This window comes from Hyperoodon ampullatus (assembly GCF_949752795.1).
Source record: "Hyperoodon ampullatus genome assembly, chromosome: 9".
In the NCBI taxonomy this organism is placed as follows: domain Eukaryota; kingdom Metazoa; phylum Chordata; class Mammalia; order Artiodactyla; family Ziphiidae; genus Hyperoodon; species Hyperoodon ampullatus.
The window spans coordinates 48,519,619-48,536,992 of NC_136922.1; positions in this window are offsets into that span (position 1 = coordinate 48,519,619).

The window sequence follows — 17,374 nt, forward strand, 5'->3', positions numbered from 1 at the left end:
CCCCAAAGGATAAAGCTGTACTCTTTTCCAGAAAACAAATTCCTACTGGGAAGATAAAGGAAGCCCTAAGCAGGAAGTAAGAAGTAGGAAGATAGCATAGGCCAAGACTGACCTAAGAGGAATAAAACCAAACAGACATGCATCTAGGGGCCAATTTGAGTAGGCTAGGAATGTTGAGGAGCTGTAAACTGTGACTATAAAGAGCAACTAAGCTAGATTCCTTTGGATTCTTCACAGTCAGCCCTCAAAAACAATATAAGGGTCTCAAATGCCCATCTGTGAATTCACCTGGGAATTGGTTAAAAATGCAAATTCTGGGCTTTTCCTCAGGCTCGCTGAATCAGAATCTCCAGGATGGAGGTTTAGGAACTGCCACAAGCTTCTGCCAGGCAGTGGGTTTGGAAATCATTGGACTACGTGGAACATGCTTGTATGACACTGAGCTGTGTTACTGTGTTCCATTTCAATGATACTGCTCTGTATTGTTGATGCTCTTCTTAAGTATGTATGATGCTCTTCCTTTTCTTTGTGCATCTAAGACCTGCTGCACAATGATACACAAAGTAGGGGCTCAGCACATTTTAGAAGACTGGTCATACAGGAACCTTGAGGGTATGGCTGGATTATTGCTGGCCACAAAGTCATTAAGGTCAACAGGGCCTAAGAGGAGACCTTTCTGGCACATTCTAAGCATTCTTTCTTTGAGATTTCAAGGCTGGAGTTTGTCTTCAGGGCTCTGACTTGTGCCCCAATGGTCAACAGCCCTTTGATCTCTGGGCTCCAGAGGATGTCCCCAGAACAGACCCTCAGGGGGACCTTCCAGCCATATGCATGGTGCTGATAGGTAGAGGAGTAACAACAGAAGCACAGGGGTGGTTCCTATACCTCAGGGATCAGAATCCCCCAGGGGACCTGTTAACATTCCTATGCCTCCCCCAGACCCACTGAACCAGACTGTTGTCCAGGAAGGGGAAATTACTACTCAGACACTACCCAAATACTGCTGTAGAGTTTGAAGAACCTGATCCTCCCGCCTGCGTCTGGAGCTAAAACAGTGGGTTGTGCTCATGGGGATTTACTTGGGCAGGGCAGTGGACTAGAATTTGGGAGATCTAGGTTTAGTGTTGGCACTACCATTTAGTCGGTCCCTGTGTGACACTGGGTATGCCACTCACCTTTCAGTGTGCTTCTTTGTAAAATGAGGGATTTGGACCAGGAGAGACATCTAGAATGCAGACATGATCATTGGTATCTGTAGGAGGCTTCCCTATAGGCTTGGATGTCAGCTCTAAAGGATCCTTTTCTTCATGTCTCTGAGGACAGACCTGCTATCTCAGTCTGGAGTTAGCCGCTGTTCAGTGTCACTGGAGGCAAAGTTGCTGAAGCCCACTGTTTGGAGGCTGGGGGTTGGTGTGGAATGGTGGTGAGATTAAACAAGAAGCAGGACAAGTCCTACCCCTTTCCTTGCTCCTCCTCTCCTCTCTCTTCTTCCCATATTTCCAGTAATTAAGAGTTTCATGTATATAAGTCCTTTTTTTTTTTTTTTTTTTTTTTTTTTGCGGTACGCGAGCCTCTCACTGCTGTGGCCTCTCCCGTTGCGGAGCACAGGCTCCGGACGCGCGGGCTCAGCGGCCATAGCTCACGGGCCCAGCCGCTCCGCGGCATGTGGGATCTTCCTGGACTGGGGCACGAACCCGCGTCCCCTGCATCGGCAGGCGGACTCTCAACCACTGCGCCACCAGGGAAGCCCTATAAGTCCATTTTTAAATTGAAAATATCCCATGGGAATGTTAAAGCCACCAATTGTTAATACTCTAGTATGAAATACTCAAATCTAGCCATTGGAAGACTTCCTGTTTAACTAGTATTTGTGGTATTAAAGAAATTTGAGTGGATGGGTAATAGCACATGCACTTGGGTTCCTGGAGCCTGAGGTAGGGGACAGAGTGGCACAGCAAGGGAGGGGATGGCAGCCAAAGATAGTCATTGATTTGGTGGTTTTGCCTAGACCTTGGCAGTGGTGTGACAATACATCTCCTGTGATGCTTTGGGCAGAGATGCCCTAAACTAGTGATGCTTCACCTAGACCATCTTCAGGTGAAGTTCTTATCACTCTTATTTCGTTAATTATACTGGAAATCAATCATTTTGGTTGCCCAGGAACTGGGTAAAGTTTGGGTCACTGTACTTCTCACTTTTCATGGGATCTTAAATCCAAATTTATCCCCCAATACTATTCTTTATTCAACTCTCACTCAAGTCACAAAATCAAACTCCATTCAGGTGAGCCCTGTGAAACACTGTGAAGAAACAGTGGGTGGTTTTGGATTCTGTGGGCTCTCTCCTTTTTCCCCAGTTTGTCTCTCCCTAGCCCACTCATTCTACATCCTTTCTACATACGGATTCACTTGTATTTAATAGCAATTATAATTTTTCCCCTTTCTTTGGCTTAGCGAAATAAATGAAGGAACAGAGAATCCTTAGGCATACTTTGTGTGTTCCTGTAGTCTCTGCCCCATTGTCTGAAAAACCAGACTTCATTTAGATGCCAATGAATCCATCAACGCGTTTTGTTTAAGCCATGTATTTACCAAGATCCTCACTTAAGCAGTGGCTTAACTTTTTAATCTTTGATTTATAATTTTACAGTTGCTGAGACAGAAAACCCACTCCTTTGGAGGAGCATGGCCTTTTCCTATACTGCTTCCCACCACTGCTTCTGAGCTTCTTGAACCCTGGCCCCTGGACACCACCATTAAGAAGACCTTATGGATGGGCTACCTACCGCCTGAGAGAAGAGGAACATCAACTGCAGTTTCTAACTAGATTGCCTTCTTCATTTCAAGTAATGGCTGCCATCAGGGTCAAATTAAAGACAGACCAGCTGGACAACTGCTTGGAGGACTAACCCATAAGGGCACTAAAATGTCCACAGTGTGCTAACACATCTATGGAAATATAGGGAGAGGAAAATAATACCAGCTGTTCTTTTCGGGAGAACTCTGTGTGGGGCTGGAAGAAATAGTTTGAAGTTTCTTGGTGGTGGAAAGTAGGTAGTAATCAGAATCTAGAGGAGCATGGGGATGGTTTACTGCAGAGATCCTGTTTTTCCTACTGGGATATATAAATTGGGTGCCCCAGCTGGATTGTTTGTGACCATGGAGGGTAGGCAGACTACCCCAGTGGTCCTCCTGCTCAATTCTTCTCCACACACAGCTCAGCCTGTCCTCTAGTAAAGATCCTGCAAGCAGTGGTTTGAAGGAGACACCAATTTATTAGCATACACATCTCCATTCTGCACTCTAGGGCTTGTAAATGAAGACACAGTCATAGATTGTCTCTCTTCCAGTTCTAGAATGTTAGCCCTTAATGTGCCTTCATTTACTCGGGGGTAAGAGTTGTTAGCTAACAGAGCAGATCAAGTCAAATGGAGCTTGAACTCTTGTGGGCTGGGTGATCAGATCCTGTGTTGAGTTAACTAGATGGAGACCAAGTGGAATTGAGATTTTCAAAAATATTTTGCTGAAGGGTGGTACTGTCAATTATTTGCAAATGAGGACATCAAGGAACATTCTTGGAATCATGAAATATAGAACTTGTGGTCGTGTTCAATAATTTAACAGACAGTTAAAAGTACCTAGTGGACACTGTGGAGACTTAAGACCAAGATAGACATGGTTCCTACCCTCATGGAACTTATATTCTAGTTTCTCTTGAGTGTGAAGAACAGTGGCTACAGCAAACAAGTGGCCACAAAGATATTCTCAAGTCCAGGATTCCAATTAATAGAGTACTTTCTCTTGCCTTAATCATGCCTAGTGACCAAGCTTTTACAAGAATTATAAGTCTGCATTCTATAAATGCTCGGTGAACCAGTGTGGACTGTTTCCCTAGCAAGCTAAAGTCCCATGGTGTCAAGGGAAGGGCTTAGGATTAGTAGGATTTCTGGAAGGGGAGATATTAAGTGACTTGGGTCAGGAAATATGAAGGGATAGAACCAGCAATTGCTTCTGTCCTATGTAGGAAAACTGCAGTGTGAGACATGCTGGGCTGGAAACTTTGAGACCCAGGTTTTAGTCTTTATTCTAAGACTATCAAGCTATGTGACTATGGTCAAGTCACATTACATTCCACTTGGAGATATCTTGAATGTCTTCAAGATCCCTTCCATCTCTAAAAATGTTAACATCAGGCCCTGGACTACAGGACAACTGTCTAGTTTCTAATTCAACTGTTCCTAAGCTGTTAGGTCAAATAGATCTGCAATAGTCATTTGACTTATTTTTTGGAGGGGTTTTTATCAACCTTGTAGGATACAATGAGTCTGTCTCTCCCCTTTGGAGTTGAGAAGGCTCTAGAAACATACCCTGTAGAGCTCATAGAGGCTTTATTCCCTTTTTCATCCTTTCTTCTCTCCCTGCCTTTCTCCCTCTCCTTTCCTTCATCACATTTCTATGGAGCATACATCACATGCTTTGTACTGGGTGTGGGCTAGGTTTGGAGATACAAGGTAAATCTGACATTTTCCCACACTCCAGAAGCTTTCACAGGAGAGGGGACAAAACCCTCCTTCCTTTCATCTGCTGGCTTTCCTTTTGATGATGTTCCAGGGGAGTGTGCTAGTGGGTAACCGGCTACAGGCAAGTGCCTCATTCTGCTCAAGCAATTTTGAGGTGCCCTGAGATACACATCCAGGTAAGTATTTCAGCCCAGGGTCACCATGAAAAGATCTATGTCCAGATAAAAGGAAGAGATGACTCTTCACTTCTTGGAATAAGTCTGAGATAATCCGCTATACAGTGATGGTCACTGTCTACCCCATCCTCTGCAACCCATCTTTGCTCAGGTGGGGAGACTCTAGGTGACTAGTTCCTAAACTGCAAAAAAATCCCTCTCAATAAATAGACATCTTTCTTGTATACTGTGTTTCATATATTCACTATGGCTGGTGGCCTCTTTAAAAAGGAAAGGGAAAACACTAATCAGACAAAAAGATATTGTTATATATTCTTACCTCATTGTGAATCCTATGTAAGTGACTTCTCTTTATCTTTGTTTCTTCCATCATTAGCAACTCTATTTGACAGTTATCTCTAAGTGCAGAAAATACTGTATGGAAAAATAAATCAATGGAGTTTCATATTCAGAATTGCTGACATAAACTGTTTTATTTGAGACTTTTTATCTTGGGAAATAGTTTTAGGGACTTCAATATCTGGCTTAAACGCTGGAATTAATTACTCTTGACTCTCAATTTTGCCTCCCATTTGAGGTCAAGGAATGTACTGACACCTCCAGTTAATGCTTATACCTCTCTGTGGCCAAGAGCTTTAATTTTCTCTATTGCTTTCATTTTTTCTTGCAGCTGTACTGCATTACTAAATGGATTGATTAATGCTTCATCTCTTCTCCTTGTTGTTACTTTACCTCTTGTAAATATACTAAAAACAGTGTAAGGTTCACAACATCAGATGGCTGACAGGACCTACAAGAGAAACAAAGGGCCTGATAACTCACATAAATGGAAAATCGACCCTGGAATAATTGACAGCACATTCAAATATCAGTGCAGTGTTACTCTCATTAAGCAGAAGTGGTATCAGTAAATCTATACAACTCTACATATTCTAATGAAAAGGGAAATTTTTTTTTTTTACATGCTGGAGGAGCTGTAGCAGAAAAGGGAATATTTTGTCAAATGTCTCATATTTCCAAATATCTGGATACTGGCCATTATGAAGAAAAAATACAAATGATGGACTACCTCTTATTTGCCTACTCCGAAGTCTTGTAGCTCCAGCCATTGACTCTAAGGCAATTTACATTTGTTTTCTCTGTCCTTCTTGAGAGGAAACAAAAATCTAATTTTTTCAAGCAATTAAAATTCTTTTGCTTCAGCTAGGATGAAACAATTAGGAGTTCTGTCTCCTTGTACATAATTATATATTTCATCTTTCTTAATGATTGACAGAAAACAGATAAACTGAGACATCTCTGAATCGGGGTTGAATGCACTCTTTTGGTGGCCCCATTGCTAATCTGTTTGACTATTTTGCAGGATTTCTTTACTCTGTAATGGAAAGGTTTATTAAATATGAGGGGTGCAAAGCTTTCTGAATACAAATGAACTTATTTGCCAAAATTTAAATGCTCCTTCTTGTCAGTAAGTGCCTGTCTCACTTAACAGGATCCAAATTGAATAATAAAGAAAATTAGACTATATTGTACCTCAAGAGAAATCGTGCATGAATTATAACATAATAGTGAGGTGGAAAGGGGTCATATTTTTGAAAAAAGAGTAGATGATTTGGCTCATATAAAAAATGATTAACTCAGAGAAAATGAACTCTTTTCAAAGAAATATACTAATTCAATGGGCAGGATTTCCCATGCACAAGCAATCTACACCTTTGGCTAGCTTAGAATTTTTTTTGGCTGTGCCACATAGCTTGTGGGATCTTAGTTCCCTGACCAGGGATTGGACCTGGGCCCTCGGCAGTGAAAGCACCAAGTTCTAAACACTGGACCGCCAGGAAACTCCCAGGCTAGCTTAGAATGAAACTCATAATCATATGGAAATGCATGGTAGGTTTCAGTGGTTACAATTTACTAACTTTATTCCATCATATACCTGTGATGGAGTTGGAAATCCAATAAACATCCATTGAAAAATGAACACAGATCTCCAGAGGAGTACAATAGGGAGACAGAATTTGAGAAATTGCCCCAATTCTTTCTTTAATCATGGGGTAATGAGGCTGTCTCTTGGTCAGTATGTTTATTCCCATTGCCTTGATGTTATCACTAATAAAGCTGATGATCACAATGCCTTTCCCTTGCCAGCATTCGAGGGGCATTGTGGGAAGAAGAGGGCAGCCCTCTTGATCAGGGAGACAGGCTGGGAGAACTTCAGCAGCCACACAAACTGTTGACCATGCTCACGGATGGAAACAGAGTGCATGTGTCGAGTAAAATAAACCAGTAGAGGGGAAGTAAGGAAGAACATAAAGGTGGGACTGTGCAAAGACAGGAATTGGTCCCTGTCATACACTTGAAATAGGAAGGTACCTGTTGGAAAAGGATGAAGTGAGGAAGGATCCTAAAGCAGAGAAAATAAAGGGAAGAATGAATGTCTCCAGAGTCTGCTGAAATTAATTATCCTGAGATTTCAGGAGGAGGAAAGGAAGATCAAGAGAAACGGAAGAAGGCTCTCAGGCCTGTGAAGTTTCAAAAACAAAAGAAAACTCAAACAAAAAAGTTTAAAAAATAAAGTCATGCTTTTCTTGGAGAAGAAACTGGGCATTAACAGAAAGTTTGATGACAGCAGGATTTGTATTTAGGGGTTTACTTTCAATCTAAGAGAAGTTTTATATGACACAGATGCAAAAGACATTAATGTCTTTTGGCCATGATACTGGGCTCCAATTGCAAAGGGGAAAAAGAATGGTCAGCGCATCTCAGATAAACACCAACTGTGCAATATTTCATTTGAGATTTGTATTATCTCCAATTAAGTACAGAGACCTAGTAAATTTGATTGCCTCTGTAGGAAGGCTTGAGAATTAGAAACCTAGATTTCCCACATGGGATGATAATTTGATATTAAAAATTAATAAATAGAGAGTCTGGGGACATTAAGATTCATCTCCACCATTTCAAATCACGATCCACACCTTCAGAAAAAAAGAGCTTGGGACTTGGAAAGTAGGAAGGAGAAGGGAAAGAGATGATTGATGGGTGGGTGAGCAAGAAGGGGGAAATGAATGCTGCAAACCAAATAACTACATAAATTGTGAGAAAATTAAATGAACAACAGAGTTTGAAAGATAAGTGGTTAATGAGGAATATGAGATAATAAGACATTTAAAAATAGGAAATTACTATGGAAAGTGAGGATGAATGATGAATTACATGGGAGATGATTAAGGTACACAGGAAGGCAAGGAAGGGAGGAGGTAACTGGGATGGAAAACAAAACATGACTAATAGGTGGAAAGGGCAGGCTTGAACTCTCGGCAGCATGTCCCCCAACCTCTGGAGAACGTGCACAACTTAGAAATAAAGGAGGAACAGACGAAAAGAGTTCACGGTTAATGTGAAATCATGAGGACAACAGAGGAAACAGTAAGTGTCATTTGTCCTCAGGAATGAAAGCATTTCTAGAGAAATGTATTAGTCTGGGTTGTCCATTCATCTATGAGTAGAATTGTCTTCATCTACTTCTTACAAAATGTTAAATTACAAAATGAGTGCTATTAAAGAAATGCTAAGCACTGTCAGGGGAAGTTGAAGAAAAGATTGCATCTAGAACAACTGAAGTGGGGACTAAGTAAGCAAATCTGTTCACAGTTTTTTATATAAAATTTTGAAATTCAGCCTCTTAAGGAAAAAAACTGGAGAGAATTTATCCAAATAGAAACGTGGGCAGTGATGGGGGGGAGAGAGTTTTAACTGTTGTAAATATTTTAGAATATATTCTTCTACAATATTTTTTTTTCCTCGTCAAATGAGTGAGATTAAGCTAAAAAGCTCCTGGGTATTGCTTTAAACACACTGGATGATAGGTTTACAGCAATGTAAAGTATTCCTAGTAGTAGAAATAGCATAAATTTTTAAAGATTAATATCTGGAGCAGGTCTAAATGCTTGTGACTATCCTTTCGCTTTCTCGTGTTTGTGCAGGGGATTCCTTTCAGCCAGACAGTACCAGACCCCCTTCAGAGGGAAGCTGATAAAGTAATTTAGGTGGAAAGGCCTAATGAGATAATGATGTTAAGGCCAGTTAACACCTAATAAGAACATAACCACCAGGGATGATATTGTTGCTTATTAATTATAATGATGATGTGGGGGAAAGAGACAAGGTGGCACTCATTTAGCAGAGAGCACTCAGGAGTAAAGCTGTTTTCTCAAAGGGCAAGTTGCAGGCAGTTAGAGTTAGAAGTAGGGCAACATGTAGCCGAGTTTGAAATTTATGGCCGTTGGGTTATACTGGCGACCACAGAACTGGAGGCCAAGCAGGAGGTAACAGATGCCTTCCTGATGGTGACCAAGACCGGAATGGAGACTGCTGTGGTTGCAGGGCCAGGCCATGCTCAGAGTCAGAGAGTCCGGGCTGAGTTTTGGGGGCTGTCCTTTTGCCTCAGATTCCACAGTGGTCATTCATGGGCAGACAGGCAGGTGTCCAGAACTGGACTGGGTGTGCTTCCAGTTCTGTGACCTTCCCCTCCACTCCACTTGGTCCTGGGAATCAGACCCATAGCATAACTCTTCAATTGGTGATGATGCCCTTCCCTGTTGAGGGAGCCCAGAAGATCCTTTGGGCCTGTTTTTAGAGTCACAGGCTTGATCTGTTGCCTTCATCTGCTGACCTGAATGTAAGGTTTCTTGGTGTTAGTCATTGCCCCTGCTTTGCTTCCTGAATTCCCTGTGGGTGTGGTTCATCCAGGGCAGGGGAATTGTATAAGTTCATTGCAGATACACTGGTGTCTGTATTAGTCACAGAGCAGGAGTTGAGGATATGAGAAAGAAGCAGCCATGTGAAAAAACTTGAAGCTTTTGGAAATCTTGAGAGTCCTCAAGGGAGGCACAGCAGCTTGAAGTCCAGGAACAATCTGGAGAAGCAGATTTGGGGCCGTTAGGGATATTGGAAACTCTTCTCCTGATTCACTGTCTTTCGCCTCACTATGTGGGTCTCTATCTGGGTCCTAGAGCCTGGGCTGTCACTCACTCGTCTCTGGGTCTTTGGATGCCACCTCTGCAATAATAGGATGTAGTTTTCCACATCTTCCTATGTTATTAATTTTATTCGCTGGATGAGGGCCATCTCACAGGATTTTTCTTGTTCTATGTGATGACATCACTGACCCTGCCAAAGAAAGGAAATAAGTTTCTCATCGTTAACTTCTTAAAGCAAGTATTTTTATATTTATTAAATGTGTGGTTTGAGAGGCAGGAAGTGAAGAGTGCTGGACAGGAAGACAGAAGATGTGGCTCTAGTCCTGACCCTTCGACATATCCCTGTAACCTTGGATAAATCTCTTGCTTTTCTGAGCCTCAGTTTCACCATCCATAAGGTAAGAGTTTGGTGAGGGTAATCTTTATGGTTTTAAAGTTATTTCCGGCCTTAAAATTCTACATTTAAGCGTATATGTGTGTAAGGATCCTACCTCTATTAAACATTTATGAGAGAATGACAAATATCGCCTTAAGTCCATGGTTCAGAGTGGACAATTAAGGTTGGAGTTACTGATGAAACAATGGCATAACTATTTATTGAGCACTAACTAGTTACCTGGCAGCCACAACCTTAAAGGCAGGTGTTTTACAGGTGAGGAAATGAAGGCTTCAAAAGGTGGAAAAGATTGTTTAAAATCCTATAGTTAATGAAGGAGTGGGGCCAACATTCAACTCCGTTCTTCCTGAAACAGAAGTCCTTGACCTTAATCAACGTGTGCCCATCTCCCACTCTTTAGAACCCAGTACTTATGTCCCATACCTGCTGGAACCAGTCACTGAAGTTTTCTTCAGTTACAGTGGTTCTCAACAGGTGATGGAAGGAAGGAGCAACGCAGGGAGTGGCTCGACAAATCTCCCCAGTTGACTCTGATACACAAATCTCGCTGCCTCTGAACCCACTTTGAGACATCACCAGGTCAGAGTCATACTAACATGATGACAGAAACAGTACCTTACTGGAAAACTTTCTGCCATGTGCCGGTTCTCATTTCTGCTTCTCTCAGCATGGCTTGGGGTGTAGGCAGAGGCACTGGACACAATTATTTCTCTTGCCTTCCAAATGGGAAATTGAAGCAAAGAGAATAGAATAATGCAACTTCACACACCCAGTGGTCAAAGAACGACATGAGGACTCATACCTTAAAACTCCAGCCACCACAGAACATTGTCTTTCTAGACAATTCAATTAATAGTGTATTTTATATACAAGGAAAAACATCACTTTTTTCCCCTTGGAGTTTCCTAGTAGATGTGTCATTTCAGTGACATTAATTTATTCAGAATATCTGTAAAACCAGCCTCTATGAATAGTGTCAACTGTAATAGCCATTAACAAATACCAAATGGAGGAGAATGATTTCTTAACCAGGCATTTTTATGAACAAAAAATGACTTTCTAGACCTTCACTGATTGGTCCCAGAAAAATGCTTTATCAGGGTTGTTAAGAGGGTTCAGGCATTCAAAACAGAGAGATGCTCTTCATTGTTCATATCTTCTTTGAAAGTAATAAAAAGATTAATTCCTTTTTGAAAATAAAAATATTAGCACCTAGAATTTCAAATTACTTTTGAAGAATTAATTTTAATGCCACATAGACAAAGCCCCAGACTTAGTTTTTTTTTTTTCTTTCCAGACTTAGTTTTAATCTACAGTTCTTTATAGTTTAAAATGCCTTCTTTTGGTCCTTCTGTATTTTGGTTTCTTCTCTTTTCCTTTGCTGAATAAATTCTAAGTTTTTGCTCAGTATGGTTGAATTCACTTCATTGTGAAAAGTTAGAAATATCCAGCTATAGGATTTGATTAAGTAAAGACAGAATACAATGTTGCCATTTAGAAGAATGACACAGCTCTATATGGAATGATGTCTAAGATATATAGTTAAAATTTAAAAAGCAAGATATACAACAACCTGTATGGTAATCTACCATTTATATAAATACAACATATCTGTGTTTATTCACATTGCCTAGCTGTGAAAGAACATTTAAGGATCTGGTAATAGTGGTTGCCTCTGGGGAGAAACTGACTGCTGGGAAATTAGAGGGAGATTCTCTATATACCCTGTTGTCCCTTTTATATAGTGTATCATGTTCATGTATTATCTATTCATATTTTTTTTTATAAAGACAGAGGTAGAGCCTTTTTTATTGAGATGGAAAAATACAAAAGACATGTTGTTAGGTATAAAAAGCAAGTTGCAGAATAGTATGAATAGTATATGATTCTATTTTTATAAATTAATTATACATACATGTATGTATGTTATAAATACACCCATACACATCTCTAAGGATATGCACCAAATTAACAGTGGTTCCCCCTAGAGAGTAGAATATGAGAAAGAATGTGTATGTGTGTATGTGTGTGTGTGTGCTTTCATTTTCTTGTCCTATGTACTTCTATATTGTCTGCTTTTTTTTTACACAAACTACATACTAATTCACAATAAATAACTTAAAAACTTATAAACCCAACCAAAGGATTGCACTTGACTTCTACACACCTATAATCAAAATTTCCCAGAACAGCCCTTCCAGTCAGCCATTTTTTGTTTTTTATATCCCACAGATTCACTTCAGATCTCTTCCTTGACTTCTTCCCTGAAGTTTTCTGAACTTTCTGTTCCTTTATCTTTGCTTTCCTACATTCCCCTCTATGAGTAGGGCCCAGATAAGGTCATGACCAAGAAATGATAGTAACACTAGTGACAGTTCCTCTCTCAACTTGCCCTTTAAATCAATCCAGAATGATGCAGCTAAAATCCCCCTTTCTTACTTTACAGACTTCAACCTTGGGTTAAGTCTAACTATCTATTTCAAGAAAATTTCTCTGCTTTCTGGATCAATCCTATCAGCACAGAAATATGCTATAGCTCCAATCTCAAACAAAAACAAAACTCTTGGCTTTGTTTTATTTTGTTTACTTAGTTTTAGTGGTGAAACCTCCACTCAACTCTCTCAACTCCACACCTTCTCCAAATACTGTTCCATTTCTCTGTGCTCCTTTACAGCAATTTTCCTTGAAAGAGTTGTCTTTCCTTTTGTAAAGACACTTCCTCCCCTACCATTCATTCTTTTTTTTTTTTCCCATACATTCTTAAAACCACTCCTCTCAGGCTTTCTGCCCTACCACTCTCCCTCAACTGTCTTGTCAAGGTCACTTAGGGCATTTACTTGCCAAATCCAATGGTCAATTTTTTTTTTTTTTTTTTTTTTTGCGGAGCACAGGCTCCGGATGCGCAGGCTCAGCGGCCATGGCTCACGGGCCCAGCCGCTCCGCGGCATGTGGGATCTTCCCGGACCAGGGCACGAACCCGTGTCCCCTGCATCGGCAGGCGGACTCTCAACCACTGCGCCACCAGGGAAGCCCCCAATGGTCAATTTTTAATCCTCATTTTCCCTCTCAACTCAGTTGATCACTTTCTCCTTCTTGAAACACTTTCTTCTCTTGGCCTTCTGGACACCTTTCTTGGATCTCCTTCTCCCTCACAGTCTGCTGCTTTTTCGTTTCTCCTTTATGCTCTTCATCTTGAAATATCAGGACTGCTCAAGGCTCAGTTCTTGAGTCAACCTGCCTTCTCTATTTAAACTCATTTTCTTGGTGATCTCATCTAGCCTCTTGACTTTGAATACCATTTCCATGCTGATGTCTTTCAACTTTTATGACCAAACCCCAACCTGGCCCTAAACTACAGACCCCTTGTCTTCAAGGCCTATAATGCTTCCTGTACTCACACTACATCCCTGAACTCATCCTCTATCACCCCTTCCCTGTTCTCAGGCCATATTGACCTTCTTGCAGCTTTTTGAACATGCCAGGAATACTCCCACCTCAGGACCTTCACACTTGCTGTAGCATCTGTCTGCAGTGCTCTTTTCTCAGATACCCACATGGCTCAGTTCCCTCGCTTTATTCTACCCAAATGTCACCTTATCAGAGAGCCTTCCTTGAACACTTTTAGAATAGCACTTGCCTATCTTGCTGAGCCCCTTTATTCCTTTATTTTTATTCTGAGCAGTTACTATAATCTGAAGCATTATGTATCTATTAGACTATTATTTACTCATTATATATCTGCACTGGAATATAAGCTCCATGAGAACAGGAACTTTATTTTGTTCACCACAGTATTCTCAACGTCAAGAAAAATGATTGTTATAGAGAAAAGTGGTCAAAAAATATTTCCTGAATATTGAATAAGGAATGTTGAGGGATTCACTATAGTTTCCTTTAGCATATTCAAATTACATGAAATTTGTCTTAAGGCAGTTTATTTCTCCATCTCAACTTTCTCACTTTGTTTTCTTTTTAAAAATTTGTTTAAACTTTTTATTTTGAAATAATTATAGACTCACAAGTATTTGCATAGTCCAGGGAAGTGCTGTGTACCCTTTACCCAGCTTCCCCCCAAAGTTACATCAGATATAACAATCCTTTTAAAAAAATTATTATTAGTTCCTTGGTGTCCTTTCCTAAAGTTTCACCTGTTCTCTTCTATGAGCTTTTCTATACAGGCTTCCAGAACTCTTAATCTCTTATTTCTTGCCAAGCCATTGATGAGCTTTCTTCAACACCAACATCAAATCCCTTCTCCAAGATAACCGTCCTAAGCATGGGAGGGATAGAATACTTCAATTAAGTGTGAAAACTGGGTTTTGTTTTATTTTTAAAACTAACAAATAATCCAAAAGAAGAGAAAAACTGTTTCATATTTTAAGCTTGCAGGATCTATAGAGAGATACTGTCTCCTCTGTAAGTTCTGAATAGCAACCTGCTTTGCTGTGATTTTTAAGGACATGCAAAGTGATAATCTGTTGACTCCAGTATGTACTTTTATCTTGTTTATGCAACTATTTAGAAAGAGTTGAATAAAAGCAAATACATGATTTTCTATATATGTATTCATATATCTTTTAAAAAATTAATTACTCTGCTAAGTACATGTCATTCACTTATTCAACAAATATTTACTGTGTATCTACTATGTGCCAAGACTCCATGCTAACAATGGTCTTTTATCCCCCAAGATGATATGGAATAAACATTACCTTTAAGACACGACACGTCCAAAAAGATAGATTGAAAACTCCTGTTTTCCATGTAAGTAGGTTACTCCCCAATGGAATGGGCATTCATGTTCAGGAGACAAGGGCATTATTATGCTCTACTAATCGGTTTTCAGGGTTAAAAAAAAATCAACGTCCCTTTCAATGTGTCTGAAATATATAAAATAACCTACCATTTAACAAGATAAGACTCACTGATTTAATGATCAGTACAAAGAGGATATGACTGGGATATCACCAACCTCTATAGTTAAAATGAGCATGTATTAAACTCTTTTTAAAAATTCCTTTTCATATTAAATATTAATTAGAAACCTGACCCATGTCAGTGTTCTTCTCTTATAATTAATCCCCTTCTCCTTTCTAGTATTAGTAGGGTGATCATTTGTCCCGTTTACCTGAAATGTTCTAATTCATACCTGTTGTTCCAGCGTAATTGTTAATTGCACCCCCTTTCGCTCTCTAAAAAAAAAATCTTGCTTTGGACGATAAATTATACAGTCAAACTAAGTATTAGGGTCTCTGGGATGAACGATCAAGGCGCCATTCCTATTTATTGGTATTACCTTGTCACAAGCTGTAAAAACAGTTTTCCTTTTGATTGTTTCTTCCTGGGTTGTCACAAAGACCTTCACATAAAACCACTCTGTCCCATTAAAGCAATTATTGAAACCCCCTTCAGTAATGACCACTTGTTTTAGTTTTCCTCCTCAGATTCCAAAGATGAAATGTAGACATTGCTTTTGCTGGGTCAGCATCATAATTGTTCAGAGGCACAGCCTTGCACAGGGAAAATTTTGCCTATCTAATCCACAAGAACCTTAAAGAGACAATTTTTCCTTAGTAACATTATCTGGTAGAAAGAGTCTGTGATTCACTACTAATTTTAGCCCAAAGAAAGGAAAACCCAACATTCTTAATTTCAATGGAAAATATGTATTTCTGGACCAAGATACCTAATGTCTCTAGACTACAACCAGGGAATGAGTAATGGAAAGGTGAATTTGGGTGGCCTCCTTAGATATAATCTCCGTTAAAACTATTTAATCTTTGTGGTTCACAAGGAAAGCTTTTCTTGAGTTGATGAATGGAATGACATTTCTGAGATTAAATGTTTCTATAACATATATTCTTGGCTGATTCTAGTAGCTGTACCACCATTGATACATTATTTAATTTTGGAAAATTGACCACCTTTTTTTTTCTTCTGAGGTTGTGTCCTCCTAGCACCAAAGCACTCAATCAATTCAATGTTTGTTTTTTTTAAAACACATTTTAAAAACATGGGGGGGACTTCCCTGGTGGTGCAGCGGTTAAGAATCCACCTGCCAATGCAGGGGACATGGGTTCGAGCCCTGGTCTGGGAAGATCCCACATGCCGCGGAGCAACTAAGCCCGTGCGCCACAACTACTGAAGCCCGTGCACCTAGAGTCCGTGCTCCTCAACAAGAAAAGCCACCGAAATGAGAAGCCGGCACACCACAACAAAGAGTAGTCCCCACTCGCCCCAACTAGCAAAACCCGCACGCAGCAACGAAGACCCAAAGCAGCCATAAATAAATAAATGAATGAATGAATAAATAAATAAATAAATAAACAAATAAATAAAATAAAATAAAATAAAAACATGGGATCATGAAGACAAAACAAGTAATGAGGGAACTAAATTGTTTTTCACCTGATTGTTTGCCTGTTTCTTAACCCATCTGTAAACTGTGGATAATTCTGCTGGTTTTTGTCTTCCTGATGCAGTTGCTATGAGAGTAAATTACATACTTAGGAAAACATTAGGGACATTTGGGATAACAGAGGCTGAATGACTTTATCATTCTTGTTTGTAGTTTGCCTGAAAAATTCAACTGAATGAGATGAAGTGGCTAAAGTGTGCTTTTCACTTTTCTTTTTTTCTTCTCTACTAAAAATGAAAGTACATCTTTAAAAAATACTATTACTGATGCAGCTTTATCGGAAGACACTGATGGATCCTGAAATGTCAATGACACTCCCCTGTTGTTGTTGTTGTCGTTGTTTTAAAATCCATGCTTTTATCAAAATTAAGAAGGTATCAGGAAAACCGGGCTCCTAAATTCCTTCTTAACCCAAGGGACTGGGTTGAATAGCTAAAGAAATATTTTCCTGATAATTATCTCTTTCCCTATTTCAGGCATGAACTCTACCTCCTTCACCCTACCTCATCTGTACCTCTAGAAAATGCATAATGAAACCTGGAACGCCCCCTTTCTTATGAGTCAAGACAGCTCCTTTCCCACGAGTTCCAGGGCCTGTTTGTGAAACATGGCCTGGGCAATTTCCCCAAGAGCCCCACAGTCCTGAGTGGATAGGGAAGTCCCATGATTCGGAAGTAGTGGCATCGAGTGGTTGGAGGTGTGGTGATAGTCCAGGCTTCTGGTCTTCCAGGAAACCAATTTCATTGGTATAATCTTAACAGGCCATATTATATATTATATACTAAAACCATCTGCAGTTCTCTTAAAGGATAAAGACCTGCAAAAAGAAGGTAAAGAATTGATAAGATAGTAAAAGAGATATATATATATATATATATATTC